This window comes from Artemia sp. Qi Xiang Cuo, chromosome 4, assembly GCF_049724085.1.
Source record: "Artemia sp. Qi Xiang Cuo chromosome 4, ASM4972408v1, whole genome shotgun sequence".
Classification (NCBI taxonomy): Eukaryota; Metazoa; Arthropoda; class Branchiopoda; order Anostraca; family Artemiidae; genus Artemia; species Artemia sp. Qi Xiang Cuo.
In genome coordinates, this window is record NC_142797.1 from 59,078,340 (window position 1) to 59,097,600 (window position 19,261).

The window sequence follows — 19,261 nt, forward strand, 5'->3', positions numbered from 1 at the left end:
CCCCCACATATGCAGAATAATTTCAGTTTGTTTTAGGTTTTAACATTGCTTCTTACTTTGAGTTGAAAAAACGTATTTTCTTAAAAATTTAATAATTGATAGAAAGCAGCAGTTTTTCAGAGTCCTTGCTGGCGTGTGTAGTATAGCTTCTTTTTAATGGTATTTCAACATCGTTCTTCCTTAATGTAATAGCACATAATAAATCATAAGTTATTGATAAAGACAATGTAAATACAAAGAAATTACACAAAAAGTAATGAATCTTCATCGTTTAGATTCAGCAGAACCAGACAACGGTTTGCTCATCGATAACAATTATAGATTATGAATAATCAACATGAAATTGGAAGCATATGAATCGAAAGAAAAGAGTCGACTGTTGCAAAAACTACCGGCCAAAGAAAAAACATTGCCATTGTCTTGCACATAATTAAATGTACCAGCTGTAGATGGCTCCTCCTTAAAAATGGCAGCAAATTCCAAGAAGTTAGTGATTGCTAACAAAAGGAAGAGGAAAAACGAACATTTTCTTACTTTAAAATTGAAATTTGACGAAATATTATCTCACCAATTTGAGAACAGTTGGTTATAAGAATAGTTAAAGTTTAGCTAAACCGCAGTCTTCTGTCGTGCTGAGAGAAGCATTCAGAAGTGGCTAAGGAAACCGGTTTCAAAAACACTGAAAATTCTCTAGTCGAGTAGAGAACTACAGGGGGTAGTCGGATAGTTGTTCAACTGCAGCCCAAAGGTGTGTAGTAATATGTAGATATCAAGGATACTCTCTTGAAGTCACTTCCAGATAATATTGTAGACTTTTTGTGTTTGGATTATTTTTAATAAAAATTAGCAGCCTGTCTTTTAAAAGGTACGTTCTTTAGTCTGTATTATCATACATGGTGTTTCATCGACGCCTTTTTAGTTTCATCCGACGGCAGATTCTGGTTTCAATAATTTTGTTTAGAGAAATGGGCCCGGTTTATCAGTGTAAACAACTACTTTAAGTATCCACAGCGAATTGTTCACTTCCTTGGCACTGTGAAGGAAAAGTAGAGAATAGCAGACAAGCTTACCTAATTGGCCAGGGTTACCCTAAATTGGTATATATAGGGGTGGGGGTAAAATTCATTTCCGACAAAAATGACTATTGTATTTGGAAAGAGCATAAAAAAAGGCATCGAGTGGTATGTTTACTTTATTCGGAAGTCAATAATATGAATAACGAAAAATTTACCACTTGTTTTCCTGTGTGTATTTAACTAAACATTTACAGAGCGCTGATTCCTCGATAGAACACTACAAAATAGGAGAAATATACATTAATATCTTGCTAGATAAGAACAAGGTTTTTTATTGTGGGATATTTAGGAATGGCAGGCTATTTGTGATTATGGTATAAGTCTAGAATTGAAGTCGTTGCGAAGGAAACTTGTTAAAAGAAACAATTCTTACTTCAGAATAACAGTAGTTAACACATTTCGACTGCATCTCCACTATATTTTACCACCAGCCCTCCCTACTGTGCAATTGTGTAGCCCAAATTATATATTTCCCATGCATTTTGCCATGTGCCACTCTAGTTTCAACCCGTGTACCAGTACATCGAGTCAACTGTGACGAAACCAAAAACCGGAAATTACATGGGAAATAGGCCTATATAATTTTGACAATATATTTCCAAATAGGGGGGGGGGGGGTGAGGGCAGGTGTAATTTGCTGTAGTACAGGGGGGCTGTAACTACCACCCGCCTCATACCTCAATTTGCCCTCCAAGCTGAAATTCAGTGTCTTTAAAAATCTTGTCAAAACTCAGGGTAAATTTTTCGTTATTCATATTATTGACTTACGAATAAAGGAAACATACCACTCGATGCCTTTTTTTATGCTCTTTCCAAATATAATTATCATTTTTGTCGGAAACGAATTTTACCCCCCACCCCTGTATAGGCCCATACCAATTCAGGGTATATATTTGCCCATTTGAGGGGTGGGGGTAAATATTATTTCTGATGTAAATGAGAGGTAAGTTTCAAATTTCCCCGCACCCACTAATGTGCAAATATATATCGGGGGGGGGGGGGGAGCTTACAAAAAAAAACTTTAAAAAATGCATAAAAAAATGTTAGTATGCATTTTTGGTATGTTTTTACCAATAAAAAAGGGGGGGTCAAACCCTCCCCCTGGATACGGCCTTGTTTAGGACAAAGCTTGAATATTAGCGATCACTCTCCCGAAGTTTACAATCCAAGAGAAGCAGGCTCTTAACCCATACTCAATTTTTTTTCAAATGTAAGATAGATCTTGTAGAATCTTTAAAGTCTGTTAAGGCTTTGGTGCATTTGTTATTGTTTAATTTACCTAGTCTAATAGCATTCAGTGGTGCCAATTGTGGGGAGGGAGACGTTGGTCCCCTAGATTTGTAAAATACATTTTTTTTTGTATCTTCATTGGAATTTATCAAAAAGCGATATAAGCCCCTCCATAGATTCTAAAAATACATTCTATCCCCTCCCACCAATATTTTCGTGAGTTGACGCTACTGATAGCATTCTGAATTAGTTAAAAGCCACTAATGGGAAATTTTCAACTGTAATAAACAGGGGCGTCGTTGGGGGGGGGGGGTTGCTCCCTATAACTTGTAGAACAAAATTACTATGTAGCCAATGCCCCTTGACTCTCCGGATGTATACCCCTCTATGCCTCCCCCAATAAAAAAAACTGGAGCTATGCTCCTGGCAATAAACCCATAATTAAACTGATTTTCTTGCGGAAATATTTATTACACTATAAAACTGTTTGATTATATTATAAATTTTTTGGGATAATTATTGCAGTTGTTGCAATGGTTGTAATTATTTTATATGGTTATTTAAATGATACAAGAAAATTTAATTAATCTAAATAATTCTACTATAATTTACTTTAATTCTCTTGATTTTGTTCAAGGATGATCCGTAATTATGAGCAGGTGAACCCTTAAAACGCGCTTTTTTGCACTTTTTCAGCAGATGAAAATTATCACACAATAGCTGGAATTAATAATAGACCTCTAAGCTAGTCATAGTTATAGATTAGCTCATTCTACCAAGTATTACATGCAAGGATATTTAAACGGCATGGCCGTATCCAGGGGGGTGTTGCCCGGTCCCCCTACGAAATTTTGTTAGACTTGTTCAAAAGTAACCAATACAATTTTCCACAGAGAAACCAGATATTCACTAATCTTCTTTTTGTACCCCCCCCCCTGAAAAAAATCCCACATGCGGCTCTTTTCAACAGCATTTATTCTTAGTTAAGCGTAGCTTAAATACCATAATTATGTTAAACTATTAGGCCGACCTACAAAAGCATATAATTAACTTGACTTGAATTTCTGGTATCTCTTTTGACTATAAAATGAACAAAAACAAAATAAAAAGATCCGTTTGATACTGTAGTCGTAAGAAAGGTATTACACGCAAGCGTAGACCTATGAACCATTAACTTGAAGATTTACAATAGACCTACAATAGACAATAGACCCTCTGCACTCATAGTAGCTCATAAAATTTTATAGACATAGGCAATAGTTCCACACTTCGATGTCGCTGTAGTTATTCTGTCTACCTGTAAGTGGGTATGACGATGTGTTTACTACGGCTTGAAACACAGAATTATCAAGGACTTCATCTACCAATTTCGTCTTCTCTGATGCCTAAAAGATAAGCTTGTCACGTATGATAAATTAATTTATTCTCCCTTTACTTGGCTCCCATCTTTGGTGTATCTTTTATTTTGTTCATCAAAAAAGCAGGGAAAAGAAGAAGTATCACAAGCCAAGGCCGTATCCAGGGGGGCGAGTTAGGGGGTTTGACCCCCCTCCCCTAACGAAATGTTTGTCCGACTCGTAAAAACATAACAAAAATAAATACAAACAAATTGTTGATGTTTTTTTTGATTTTTGCCCCCTCCCCCCGAAAAAGTCCTTTCGTAAACCCCCCTCCGAAAAAAAATCCTGGATACGGCTCTGTCACAAGCTATACTCATACTGTCATTACCATGGCATCTAATGTCACCTTTAGGTGATAAAAATAGCATTCTAAGTTCTAATTGTGCTTTTACTTCCCATTTATTCAGACCGATAATTCCAATGGACGTAAATATGCAGAGTAAATATGCGCCATAAAACATATTAACAAGCTGCTAGTGATTCCACAGAATAAAAACAATCTGATGAAAATTTTTGACCAATAACCGTACAAAATCTCGGCTATGGGGTAGGAACCAACTCACACTAATCATAGTCTCCTATAGAGCAAAGCCCTAAAAGAGCTTCATAAAGCCCTAAAATAAAATATTAGGCTACATGAATCAACTTTTGAGTAATCAAAACTGGCAATTGCCGATAAAAAATAGTAGGCTAGTTCTGTCTTTTAAATGAGAGCAAATGGAAAAAGCAACACTTAGCAATTGCTGAGACTTCATTAGTCGATGCACCATACTGTAAGCTTTTCTTTTTGTTATCTTTATAGTTGGATGGTTCATCCAATGGTGCTTAGAAACTAATTATCATTTCCCAGTCCAAGACAGTGGCGGATCCTGGGGGCGAGGGGGGTGCCCCCCATAGCATACTCTAAAGTAGTATAATTTACTTAATTAACTCAAGTTTGCGTTAATTAAACTTGCTCCGAACGCAAGTTTATTGGATCAACCTATTTTGCACCCCCCCTAATTTTTTTTTATCGGATCAACCTATTTTACGCCCCCCCCCCTAAAAAAAAATCCTGGATCAGCCCATGGTCCAAGATAGTCAAACCGACTCCGACTCCGGACATTTTTAATATACCGACTCCACAGTCCTGATTTTAAGTGAACAAATTATGATTTTTTGGTTATTTTAACGGTTTTTATCAAAGTTAAAATAGCGAAAGATTTTGCCCCCGTAATTCAAAAGAAACCAGTGACGCGGTTTTTCAAACTCAGATTTATACTCTATCCTTTTACACTAGGAATGTTGGATTGGTCTGGATTTGATTCTGCAGCTTCTCTTTTTTTTTTTTTTTTTTTTTTTTTTTTTTTTTTTTTTTTTTTTTTTACAGATCCTTTAGAAATTAAGGATCAAGACCAAAACACTGGCCGGTAGGGAAATTGATGTAGTGCTTGCAGAAATAGGTTGCTTTGAATAGATTGGGCTGGGGGAGAAGCATGCGTAGTTGTGTTGGCCTCAGGTGGCTTGGTGCTGCGGCCAATTGTTATTAGTAGCATCAGTTGCAGAAATACTTGGAAAGTCATTTTTGCCAATTTTTCCTTGTCTTACAGGTTTATGTTAAATCTCGCCCGGATATTTGGTCCGGATAATTAGTTTGGTCCGGATAATTAGTCCTATGGTACTAGAAAATGGTGAAAAGACTAAAGGCATGTTTTTTGGATTTGTGTTGACATTTTTTTTATCTAAATGGACCTAACTTTGAAATATTTTTGTTGCTCTGATACATCTGCTCAGGTGTTTATTTGGCTCTTTTTAAATTTGATTTCAAATCAGTTTTTTAACGGAATGTTTGCACAGAACGTCTTTGACTAGCGAACATTGTGTTTTAAAACCTGAAGATCGTGGTAAATGTCACATTTTCAAGCTAATAAAAGCCATATTTCTTCCCTAAGGTTATATGGGATAGGCCTACAACTGTTTTGGTATTAGGTCATTTTTAGGGTATTAGCTCAGCATTTCTTAAGGGCTTGGCTTATGCATCGTTTTTTCAACCTAAAAGCCAATGTCTTTCGCCCATAAATTCCACGTGTGGACGGCATAGGCATTTTCGAAGAAATTCGTAAACATTTTTGTAGGTTAACAATCATTTCGGGTGTTTCTTATCCTCTGCGACACACCAGTGGATTAGGGTCTTTGGGCCCCTTTGCCCTTCAGAATCTCATGAATTTTTGGGTTTTACCCATGATATTTGGTATGCATCGCACAACTTGACCTTTTTTTAAGAATTAAGACTCCCCCGAAATGTTGCCCCTCCGAAATATATCCTGCATGCTAGCCAAAAGTGGTTTTGTGGGGGAGAACAGAGCACTAGCCCCAAGCGCAGAAATTTTAGGGACGCAAAATTTCAAATAAATTAAACATTTATAATCATTTTGTAATTTTTGAAATTGTTTTTATAGTAAAATAAAGTAGAGGACGCATTTAGCAATAAGATTAAGCAAATTGAATTTGAAGTTTCTAGTTTTCCTATTTCTTTTCCCATATAAAGTAAGAAAAGTCAGATTTGAATAAATGACAAATTTTATTAATAAATTAAAGGTTTGTTAAAATTTTGGCTGAAAATCTTTGAGACAGGAGAGGGGGCGCTAATCATGATTTTGACCGGCCACAAGGGAACCCAGAACCGCCTCTGATGCTAGCCTGTCCATCGAATCCTTGATTGTAATATTCTAAATCTTATGAGGTTTATAGAGTAAACTGGGACGAGTTTGCAGCAATTCTGCGGAAATTTCCCTTGAAATATTCCCCTTAACCGCAATTTTTATATCAATACCCCTGCTTCAAAGTACACGGGCGTTCTTTGCTAAGAGTCATCAATTTGATGTTCGAATGTTGAAGAAAGGCCCGTGTCTGTTTTGCCTTTTTTTTTCTTCTGGCTGTCGACTATTTCCTCTGTTCTTCGAAGTAGAATGAAAAGTTAACATTTTTCAAGATTTGCTCGTAAATGTTGCGGGTCACTCGCTGTCATGATGTACCTAAAGCTTAGTGATTCAACCGCGGCTAAATACTGAAAGCCAAATACGACTAAATAGCCACAGGTAAATTTCAAGAATAGCTAACAATCAAAGTATTTTTCGCAGTGTAAGAGTCACAGATAGTAGATACCAAAAATGTAGTTACTAACAACTTACAGGAAGTAGGCTGCTAAAGTTAGGTCCTCGGCAGTTATGCCAATGTTTGCTTCGTATTTTTCACGGTTTGGAGTTAACTTGAAAATGTAAGGATATACCTCTTTTTTGTCGATCGTTGGCGTCTGAGAAACTGTTAGATGTTTCTATTTTGATCCGGTTTGATTCAGAACGTAGAACATATCTTTATTGATGCACACCAGTGGAGGATTCTCCCAGATAGAATATCCCAGATAGAATAGAAGACCTTCTAGTAAAATCTCAAAAAATTTGGCCAGCAGACACACTTTTTAAGGCATCAGATCTCTCCTCAGCAAAAATTCTACTAATGCTACCACTACTAACAACTCACTGCAGCACCAAGCTGCCTGAGCCCATTACAGCTACGGATGCTCCTTTTTTGTCACAATCTATTAAAAGCCTCCCTCTTTATACCCTCCCAAGAAGTATCTATCTCCCTTACATTTTCCCTTACGACATCCTACCATCACACTATGGGTGACCTGCTATTCGTTTGGCCCTAGACGGTTGCCCAAAAAGGACGATCTTGGGGATCTGTCATCCTTCATTCGCAGTACGTATCCTAGCCATCTCAATCATTCTCTCGTTATAGCCCTAGAAAGAGGGATCGACCCAAATTTTTAGATACCGTTAGTCAGTCGGGTACCCAGAACAATCCGTTGGCAATTTCTCTTGAAAACCTCTAGCAAATTCTCCTCACCCTGAACTCGTAAAAACTTTAAAAACTCATTCATTTTGCTAACGTACGTAGCACTAATCATTTTAGTGTATTTTATCTGGTATCAAACAGTTCGTGATAACGAACTGTAAGTAAGGAGCGACCCAGCTCAATGGTAACCGAAACTCTAAAAAACGGAATTTGATACCAAACGGAATTCTGATTCTTTAGATACATCAAAAGAATCAGATTTTAATTCTAATTTCAAATATAAAAGTTTCATCAAGATTCATCTTACCCATCAAAAGTTACGCGCCTGAGAAAATGTGTCTGATTTTAGAAAAAAGGTGAAAAGACCCCCTAAAATCTATATAACTACCTTAAAATCACACCAGCATATTCAACGTATCAGAGAACTCTACTGTAGAGGTTTCAATCTCCTATATACAAAAATGTGGAATTTTGCATTTTTTGCCAGAAGAAAGATCACGGGTGCGTGTTTATTTGTTTGTTTGTTTTTTTTTCCCAGGGGTAATCGTATTGACCCAGTGGTCCTAGAATATCGTAAGAGGGCTCACTGGAACGGAAATTAAAAGTTCTAGTGCCCTTTTTAAGTGACCAAAAAAAATGGAGGGCAACTAGGCCCCCTCCCACGCTCATTTTTTCTCAAAGTCACCCAATTAAAATTTTGAGATAGCCATTTTGTTCAGCATAGTCGAAAATCTAATAAATATGTCTTTTACGATGACTTAATCCCCCACAGTTCCTAGGGGAAGGGCTGCAAGTTATGAACTTTGCCCATTGCTTACATATTGTATTGGTTATTGGGAAGTATACAGACATTTTCAGGAAGAATTTTTTTCTGGTGGGGGGGGTCTGGAGGAGGGGGTTACTCGGGAGAATCTTTCCGTGGAGGATGTTTCTTTTGGGCAAGGGATATTTCTATGAAGGGGGCGCCGGATTTCCAAGCATTATTTAAAAAACGATCGGAAATTAAATTAAAAAAAACAAGTGTTTTCAACTGAAAGTAAGAAGCAACATTAGAACTTAAAACGAACAGAAATTATTACGTATATGAGGGGGGTCTCCCCCAAGGCAATAACTCGCTCTTTACGCTACAGTTTTTTTTAGTGCTTTCAAAAGAGCTATCTATTCTAATTAAACGGCCTTTGTGATTGAGGGGTTTGTGAATTAAAATTTTTTTTAACTTTTAACGTAAAGAGCTCGGTATTGACTAAGGGGAGAACCCCATCATATACGTAATAACATATACGTAATAAAAAAAAACAATAAAAAAAACAAGCGATACGGCTCAATAGTAATCGAAACTTTTAAAAACGGAACTTTGATGTCAATAAATGTATCAAAAGAATGGGCTTATAATGCTGATTCTAAATATATGAATTTTATTAAGTTTAGTATTACTCATCAAAGGCTACGAGCCTGAGAAAATTTACTTGATTTTTTAAAGAGGGGGGAAACATCCCCTAAAAGTGGAAAAATTTTAATGAAAATCACACCGTCAGATTCAGCGTATCAGACAACCCTATAACATAGGTTTCAAGCTAATATCTGCAAAAATCTGCAACTGTGTATTTTTTGCCAGAAGAAAAATATACGAATATAGAAGTTCATTACGTAAGTTAACTTGTAAACTACGTCAGAACCAAATTTAGAGACAGCCATTTAGCAAAAGAAAAGTAAAATTATTATGCTAATTTTGTTTACTTATTCAATGACGGCGAGCCAAAATAAAACTAAATTTTATTTTAACTAAAAAACGATCAGAAATTAAATAAAAAAAACAAGTTTTTTTAACTGAAAGTAAGGAGCGACATTAAAACTTAAAACGAACAGAAATTATTCCGCATATGAAAGGGGCTGTCCCCTCCTCAACGCCTCGCTCTTTACGCTAAAGTTTGACTCTGTCTCACAAATCTATTTTTTAGAACAACAAAAAACTTGAGAGTAAAGAGCGAGTCGTTGATGAGGGGACAGCCCCTTTCATATACGGAATAATTTCTGTTTGTTTTAAGTTTTAATGTCACTCCTTACTTTCAGTTTAAAAAACTTGTTTTTTTTATTTAATACCGTACAAGGAAAGGACTTAGCCAAATCAAACGCTTGCTCATATTCTTCAAAAATGAGGACTACAGGCGTTTGATGACTCAGGCACTTCTCAATTAATAATTTGAGAGGGAAAGTTTGGTCGACGTCGAAGCGTCCATCCTAGCGTCGAATCCTAGCGTCGAAGCCAGCTACTAACTTCAGCGATGTTGTAGTTTAATACGAAGCCAGCTACTAACCTCACTTCCCACCTTAACCGCAGCAAAGTTATTCTGGACCATAGCACTAATCACTTCAATGTATTTATCTGGTATATCATACAAGGATATGACCTTAGCTAAAGCGCTTCTATGGGCTGAATCAAACGTTTGTTCATAATCCATAAAACTGAGAACTAAAGGGGTTTAATGATTCATAAATCATGTCAGAATAAAATTCTGATTTCTTTAAATTTGGACTTGTAGGCACCTATGTGCACCTTCTTTTTCCAAGCGTTCTAGTTGCATCGATCTGTGTTTAAATTGCTTTAAGGTTGTTTTTCCACTTAGTCTGTTTTCGTTTGGGAAGGTATCATAACATCTAACCGTCAGGAGCACTAACGTCATTTCGTCTACAAAATCCGTCATAACATCGACAAAAAAATCCGTCAGAACCACCAACCGTCATAACATCTAAATTTTAAAAACTTTAGTTTTTTGGGGTTTAGGGGGGGAAAAGGTACCTAGGTTAGGTTAGGTAGCGTATTTAATATATGCTATGCTTTACCTCAACCCCCTGATGTGCAAATATGTAGCCGAAATTTGTTTCTAAACTATTATAAACTTATTACTATTATAGAAACTTTTTTTACTATTATAGAAAATTTTTTTTAGATGTTATGACGTTTAGTGCTTGTGACGGTTAGTCGAAATGGTAGCAACCTTTTCGTTTTGAATGTTGAATGACGTGTAGCTTTTTAGTTTTGTGTAGGATTGCGCGTACATCTTCGTACTTCTAGAATTTGCTCCAACAATACTTATACAAGCTTTTTAAATTTTAAGTATGTACGTAGTAAAACGAAGGCTAGCTAGAAAAAAAAGGCTTAGAACATAATTTTCGATTTCACCAGTCTTGGGAGGGGGCTTGGGAGGAGTCTTGGGAGGGATGAGATGTCATGTTCCTTTGATCTGTCATGTGATTCTAGTTGCTTAATTTACCTACCCAATATTGAAGAGATAATCAGTTCATATCAATGAAGGTGGGATTGTCGAAACGAATTCACTTATTGTAAAGTATTTTTACAATGTACCACCAGTATTTTTAAGAGACACCACCTATGACTGATCCAGGGGCCCCCTCCTGGTGAATATATTAAATTAAGTCTGATATGACGAAACCCAAGGCTAATAGACAGGACCGTCACACAGTGGTCTCAAAGTATAAAAAAAAACATGGATGAAACATATTTTTCACTTTTTAAAACATAAAAGTAATACATTCATACCCTTCACATTGGAGGGGGGAGTCTTAAGGTAAAAAAAACGCAAAATAAGGGAGTTACATTGATAATACAAGAACTTAAAAGCTGTAATATACCGTTAAATTAAAAACTCGAGAATTTGGGATGGGTTTTTATGTGCTTAGATACATTCCCCGCATATGTATCTGTAGTAAAGTTACTAACGAGTTTTGGCACCATAAATCTTCTGGCGGTATACAAAGTAAATGTAAAATAACACTTTCTTGTTCATAGGTTCAAATTTAGTTATATTAAGGGTGGTATATATTAAAGAACAATAATACGTTAACATTGGTCTCAAGAAAGCAGGCTTGTGACGCTTTTTCCATTTTTCAAATAAAACTTGTTAGTTTTGATTTTTTACATTTTATTTCTAAGAACCAAGCTTGTGCCTTTCAAACTTTTATTTGATACCAAACCCAACAAATGACAATTCTAGCTTGACTAAAATTAAACGGTTAAAGGCCCATTCACGATGAGATGTAACCAACACAAAGATTTAACTAGGGCTATTTTGAGACAGTCCGAATTTTTCATAGAATTTTTCAGCCAACCGGAAAATTCTATGAAAAATCTGTTTGGCTCAAATCAGCTAGCTAAGTTTCGGTGTTAGTAAATTCTGTAGGCCTATTATCTCAATTTGATAACAAGCTCATTGTCTTTGCTTTTCATAAAATTGCAACGCTGTAAAATAAATGACTTGAAGAATCATGTGACAATTCCGCTAAAAAACGTAAAAAATCAGCTAGAATTAGAGCCATGCCACCAGTTTCCTGGAGGGGCGCTAAAATTATTCTTTTTTTTCTCATTTTGACCCCAAAAGTTTTGGCAGCCCTGTTTTTTTACTCGCTGTCTCGCTTGGTGCATGATTTGCCTATTCAAATTGCCTAATTCAATATTAAAAGTATGTAAAACAATAATTATTCAGTAGTAACTAAATAGATTGACAATATACAACCTATTAACTTTTTCTCACTTTTAAATTGAGCATCAAAATACGCTTTATGACCTTAACTACCTTAAATACTGTTATTATATAGGAAAAACTAACACATCCCATTTAGTAGTTGTAATACATTGAGATAATAATAGAGGGAGTAGAAATGGGACTATAATAGCCAGCAATCATGTAGAAGGCAAGTTAAGACATGGTGGCTGTTTAGTACTCGGTTGTCGGATCAGGTATAATCCGTATCATCAAGGTACCGGTATATGCTAATAACATGGTACGCACATGCATGGTATGTTGCGAAGTGTTTGATAATTATAGCAAAGCTTCGCGATAGTTATGTTGGTATAATCAGTTAGAGTACCTCGTGTTGGCACAGTAGCCCTAAACTTGAGATTAGTTTAGTAATTAGTGTCGAAAAAGATATGATGTCAAGCCGATTGTTTGCATTTAGCAAGTAGGCGTCAAACGTGGGTTGAGATTATTGAAGTTTGCCTCGAGGGGTTGTGAATAGAATAACTTGGTTTTGCAATTGATTGCGGGCCTCGTACCCCGTCTAAAATACTTGGTTTTAGGCTGCATCGAATTTCTTTTATGCTTCTGTCTCCGCCCGAGATGAACTGGTTTGGTGAGTAGCTAGCTCTTTAGTTTGTCTTTCTTTTGCATGTTAGTACATCTTGATAACCATCTCAGCAACGGTTAAAATATGTGGTACTTTCCCATTATGTGGACACCTCTAAAACGTCAAGTTTGGTTAATGCTAATGAAATAAAACAACATAGGATGAATATATAATAGTTTATAAACAGATTTGGGCTATATATTTGCACATTAGGGGGTGGGGGGTAAAGCATTGCATGTATTAAATACCTAACCTAGGTACCTTCCCTCCCCCCCCCTAAACCCAGAAAAACAGTTTAGATATAGTTCTCAGAGTGAAAAACCCCTGAATATTTGCTTATACAACATCAGATAGCGTCAAATCATTGCTTTTGTCGAGTGGATGCCTCGGGTTTTAGTGACTGGTTTTTAGAGGTGTCCACATAATGGGAAAGTACCAAATATGCATAGGCATAGTCAGAGATGTGAGCGGGGGAGGGAGGGAGGATTTCCCTTTCGAAAACGGCCAAAGACTAAAAAAGGAAAAAATATTATTCCATTTCAGAATTCTTTTTTCAATCTTGGACAAGAAAAGAAATTTTGCATCAGATCAGCCAAGGCTTCAATTCCCTATCTCTAATGTCAGCCTTCTCATATCTCTCTCCTAACGCTTTGGTGCTATGCACTAACGAACGGCGTTTGCAGGAAATTCCTAAAAAAAAGTACCAAGTTTTTTTTCTCCTTGCGGATGGCTTTCAGAGTGAGATTGAAAAAAATTTCGAGGATCATTAGCTCTAAGCCAATCAAAATGCCTTGGTGGGAATAGGAGACAAGTCCCGCAGTCCTCAAATATTGTTAACTAATCGAACCTAGTTTAGTTCATAAATATATTGAACACAGTTCCAAAACTAATAAAGGGATATCAGAGGACTTCTCTAAGGGAATCAAACAGCTCTTTGACCAAATTTTCGAGTTTTTTTCTTTTTTGGTGGGCGGGGATTCCCTTTAACTCTGTTTGCGGATATGATTGGACTAACGGTAAAATACTTTTTTTGGAGGGAGAACATTGCTACTTTCAAGGGCGGATCCAGGATTTTGTTTCGGGGGGGGGGGGTTACTAATTTTTGACTCAGTTTTTGACTAATTTTAGACTTATTTTCGACTCGGTCAAAAATTTCGGGGGGGGGGGTTAAAACCGGGTAACCCCCCCCTGGATACGGCCTTGGCTGCTTTTATCAATGGTCACCTTAGAAGTTTTACGTTTTCCTAGACAAAAAAGCTAAGAATTTTCGGAAAGTTAGACTTGCTTTAATACCCGCATACGGTATCGCCTTCAGGAGCTATAAAAACTAAACGCAATATTACTAAACAATAACTTGTTCCCATTCCGCATGTTTTTATGCTAGTACTTAAAGGTATGTCGTTCCCAATGTTTCACATTCAAATTTTTCTCTAAAGGCAAACGCTGTTTAACGGAATTCTGGGGTTTTATGGATGCTTCACACAGCTAATGCATCCAAAATAGCTTTAGCAGCAATACAGGAAGAGTTTTATCTTCTTTTTTGACAAAAAGGCTTATCGTAATAATGGTTGTGTATTAAGCTTTATTTCCACGGGGGATAAGACGTTGGCATAGGCGTTGTCTGAGGGTGCAATGAAGCAGCTGCCTCCATAGGGCTAATAATTTGTGAAATATAAGGGCAAGCAACAAACGAATTTATTGTAAGTCAGAGGAAAATGGGTATTTGTTCAGTCTTGCTTCCCAAAAAAATCGTGACTCTTTCCTCACCCCAGTTAAATTCCGAAGGTGAATATGCGTATGTGTGTTCTTATGTGCAATCTGTGCAACAAGAAAATTTGTTAATGGACCCATCTATAAATTAAAAATCCTGTTATTAAACTCTTGAGTAGGCTCTATAGACAATTGCATTGCTTCCAATGGAACGTTGTTTTCGCCTTTATTGTATATTTGTGTTCCTTGGTAAAAATGTTGCGTTTTCTTTTCAAAAAGGGCCATCTTTTATTAAAAGTGACACCCTTTTGGCTAAAATTATACAAAGCAGAATTGCGAAGGTTATGGATTAAGCTGTTTTATGGACTTTACCTTACTTTACCTTAGCTGTTTTATGGACTTTACCTTACTTTACCTTAGCTGTTTTATGGACTTTACCTTACTTTACCTTAGCTGTTTTATGGACTTTACCTTACTTTACCTTAGCTGTTTTATGGACTTTACCTTACTTTACCTTAGCTGTTTTATGGACTTTACCTTACTTTACCTTAGCTGTTTTATTGACTTTACCTTAATTTACCTTAGCTGTTTTATGGACTTTACCTTACTTTACCTTAGCTGTTTTATGGACTTTACCTTACTTTACCTTAGCTGTTTTATGGACTTTACCTTACTTTACCTTAGCTGTTTTATGGACTTTACCTTACTTTACCTTAGCTGTTTTATGGACTTTACCTTACTTTACCTTAGCTGTTTTATGGACTTTACCTTACTTTACCTTAGCTGTTTTATGGACTTTACCACTCCACCAAGGTCAATAATAACTTGCATGTTCTGCTCAGTACACCGGGGATATTTTTTTTTCTTAGGCGGACTCAATTAGCCCCAATCTCTTGGATAGCTGAGCTCTTAGCCATACTGTAGATCAATTGTTCTCAAACTTATTTGGACACTGTACCCCTTTTTACCCACAAAACATTTTAGGTACCCCTTCTCAGTTACTGGTACTAAGTAAACTATATTTAAAATATAAATAAAATTGTCAGCCCTAGAACTAAGGGGTTGTTTTACTTTCTTGTTGGCCGGCCGCGTACCCCTAAAAGTGTTTTCCTACCCCCAAGGGGTACGCATACCCCAGTTTGAGAACCACTTATGTAGATACAGCCCCTAAAGTAGGTAAGGTAAAACACATAACTTCACCTTCGTAGTAAAAAACCTCGTTAACTCCATCACTTCCCCCGGAACTTGTCTTTTTATTCATTTCAGCTACTATTTTTGGCTTATAATTCCGTTAATTGACTACTAACATTCTAGTTCCTGAAATACTTTATTTAATTAATAAAATACACGTAAGTATAAAAAAGCCTAAGTGTGTTAGAAAAAAAATACTCGGTGTAGGGTTGACGCAATAAATTAATCTGAACGCAAAAATACACACAGCTTAAAGAAGGATTTTACGATTAAGGCAAGTAAGGTTCCATGTAAGATTTGCTTTGGTGACATAAACTCAGAAACATGCTAAAGCATCTTTTCAAATAGATTTTAAGGACCGAAACGTTTACACCACATGTGCTCAGTCCAGTAGTTGTTTAACATCGGACGGTACTGACCCCCAGTGCTACTATCGGCGGGCGATAAAACAATTACACGGATACAGGAAAAACCAAGGTGCAGGATAAAATGAGAGCGGAATTGTTTTTGTTGATAACGGAAAAAAATGGTAGCGAATAAACGGAAAAGTTCTCTTCTCACTTTGTTGCTTTTTTTCAAATGGTACGTCTAATGGAGTTGTCCTAGCCAAGTGGGTAGCGCCCCAAACTTGAATAATAAGGTCAGAGGTTCGAGTCCTGGGGTCGCTGGTTGGTTTTGAACGGGGATCAATGGTGTGGCTCTGTAAGCTCAGAGTCAACCCACCTCTAAATGGATGCCTAAAGAAATCTAGGGGGAAAACACGGGAAGCGTCGAATGATTTGCCCCCAACTATACGCATTAAATTCATGGCCGAAGACACTGATGCAGGAGATCGGTACCTGCGCAGCGCAGAGCATTGGTCAGCAGGCGAAAAACGTTTTAAAAGTAAGAAAGTAATGGAGGATTGCGTCTAAGAAAATTTTAATTTTTCTACGCGAGCCTCTTTGTTCGACTGCACTTTTCTGTACTGAAAATGGAAATAAAACACAGCAAACAATACGAAAAAAAATGAAGTTTGTTCAAGGGACCTTCTTTGTTCTGAGAAGAAAAAAAGCATAAAGGTGCTAAAGGGGGATTTTAATGTCATGAGACTTTTTTCGTCCTGTCATGTTATCACCGTTTGAAAGTTTGAATTTGGTAAGGATGTCACGTGGATTTTGTTTCTTTCCAGATGACTTTTTAGGAACTTATTATTTTGTTCAAATGTACAGTATTTATGTCTGTGCTACAAGAACACACACTTCGTATAAAGTTTAAAAAGAGTCTAATGGTCACAAATACCGTAAATAAGTAGCCTATATAAAACAATCAATTTGTATTCTTGTGAAAATAGAGCCTCATTTTATAGGCTACAAAACTGAATGTAGACTTTTGGAGCTTATTTTAGAAATTCTTTTTGAAACTTTTTATTGGCAACCCTGGTTACAATATGCTGTAACAATCAAGACACAAAAAGGAAATTTTCATTGCATATCTATGGAATGATGACAGTCTTCTTGGTATTAGAAGACAAAAAACAAGTTGGAGCTATATATTGTTTTTGTTCTACTACTAAATCCATCATCTTCAATTTCACTGGGACTTGTTAGTCATTCTTCGGTTGGTATCAAATAACCACATCCATGTCTAGTTAGCGACAAGTAAAAAGTGGTTAGATTTATCTAGGTCCAGATATTTGCTTTTTTTCATGATCTTAAGGTTTATGTTCCCTCTGCAAGTAGTTGCAGGAATTCAAGGAAATATAGGTGGGGCAAAATGTGTGTTTTCAAAACCAAAGGGTGAAATGATGAAAATGGCCACAGAAAAGGCATTTTCAATGAGAATATCCCCGAAATGCTTTTTTCATAATCTGGGGGGATATCTAGGGTAAAAATGCTCCCTCCTTTGAGGTCCATGTCTGCAAGATCTTGTTTTTTATTTTTCTGCTCTCATTTCTATCGAAGAAAGACGAAAATTTTTATATCAATTCATAGCTGAGATTTAGTTTTATTCATCTACTAAAAATTAAAACGTTTTTAGAATTTTTTTTTATTAAAAATGCTTCCAATATTTTCGACATAACACCTTTAAATTAGGTGTTGTTTTGTTAGACCACACTGCCATTTTAAGACGAACAAATAAACTTTCAAATGGGAATAAATCCATTTATCTAGACAGTGGAAAAACAGGTACAAAAGTCCAGATATTTCGGTCACATATACAGCGACCGTCTTCAGTAGAAATACTAAAAAAAAAATTATGGGAAAATCCTTAAATCATGATTTTCCAGGTGGTATAAGAGGTGGTATAAGACACCTCGCGTGAGGGATTAAGATGTTAATTCCTTGAGGTGCATGAGGGCTTTTATTTTCCATTTGAAACACACCTCAGTATCCTCATTGGTCAATAGCGCAATACGAAAACGGCTGAACTGAAATGTCAGTCATTCAGAATTTATGCAAAGCTAAATAGTTTTTCTTGTTCTTCTGTAACAAAATACTACAGTGAATCTAATTTCTTTAGATGTTTTAACCTACAAAAAAGAAGAAAAAAGAACAATTTAAACAGGTTTCCTCTGAAGCAGACAGAGATAAGCTCGGTTTGTGTAGGTATCAGTTTCAACTTGAAATTTTCAGTGGTTGAAACTGCTATATTTTTAGTTACTGATTTTGCTGATTTGTCAAGCCCGAAAACAAAGTAAGAAAAAAGAGACTGCGCATGGTATTTTAATAAATTTTCGGTTCCTCATTGCCACCCAATTGAGATATAGAAGTGGGACAACCGTGTAAGCTACTGATGATCAGGGTTGTCACCCCTAGTTATGTATCACTATCTTTAGGGATTTTTAGGTATTTACGTGTTATGGCGATCACACTCAAGTCCTTGATCTGAGTAAAAATGGTTTATCTGTCTGCATTCAGAGATAATTAGCTTGGTCTCACTGAGATAAACTACTATGCAGGTATATTTTAATTAAATATTTCATATATACAGTTGTTTAGGTTAGGTAATTAATATAATGCGTTCTGGGCGACCTGCTTTCCATAACTCTCTGTTGTATTTTCCATAATTTAGTTACCAAAATATTATGTTATCATAATATTTTGGTATATTTCATTAGGATTAACCTAACTTCACTTATTGGGTGTGGCCGCTACAGCACGTAAATACCATTTTTATATTGCCTAAAGAAAGAAATAACATAAATCGTTATATTATTGAAGAAAATCATCAAATAAAAATAATAATAAAAAAAAACACTAAAATCTAGCTATTTTTTTTCTCACCGGGGGGTAGTCTAACCCTGCTGATGGCTGATGCTGAAAAAAACGACATGTCATATACGTTATTGCACAAAGATGATTTTTGCTTAGTGAAATGGGCGTATCATATGAGTTATTTCAAAATCTACCTTTTGAAAATCACAAGGCCGTATCCAGGGGTGGGGTTAGTGGGTTTACCCCCTCGACTTGTAAAACGTAAGACACATGCATATAAAGGCATTGTTGATGTGTCTTTTTAAGTTTTTGTAACCCTCCCCCCCAGAAAAATGATCCTACCCAAAAAAATCCAGAATACGGCCCTGCTTCATAATATAAACTATTCGTTTAATAATAAGACACAGTAATTCAAAACAACGACAAAAAATTATCGTTGGGTAACTGATACATATTCAGGAATTTATATCTGGGA

At 36.3% G+C, this 19,261-nt stretch overlaps 1 protein-coding gene across 3 annotated transcripts in view; it reads left to right on the top strand.

Annotated features, from left to right (window-relative positions):
• Positions 1-728: 728 nt before the first annotated feature.
• The window catches only part of fj (four-jointed box kinase), a 106,033-nt gene continuing 87,500 nt past the window's right edge, over positions 729-19,261 (top strand). The window contains exon 1 of one of the 3 annotated variants that reach the window (XM_089088446.1): positions 729-865. The gene's annotated coding sequence lies outside the window, so the exon portion shown is untranslated. Of the gene's footprint in view, positions 866-3,694; positions 3,712-19,261 lie in introns of those variants that run through there. The other 2 variants (XM_089088447.1, XM_089088448.1) reach the window with 2 other exon arrangements.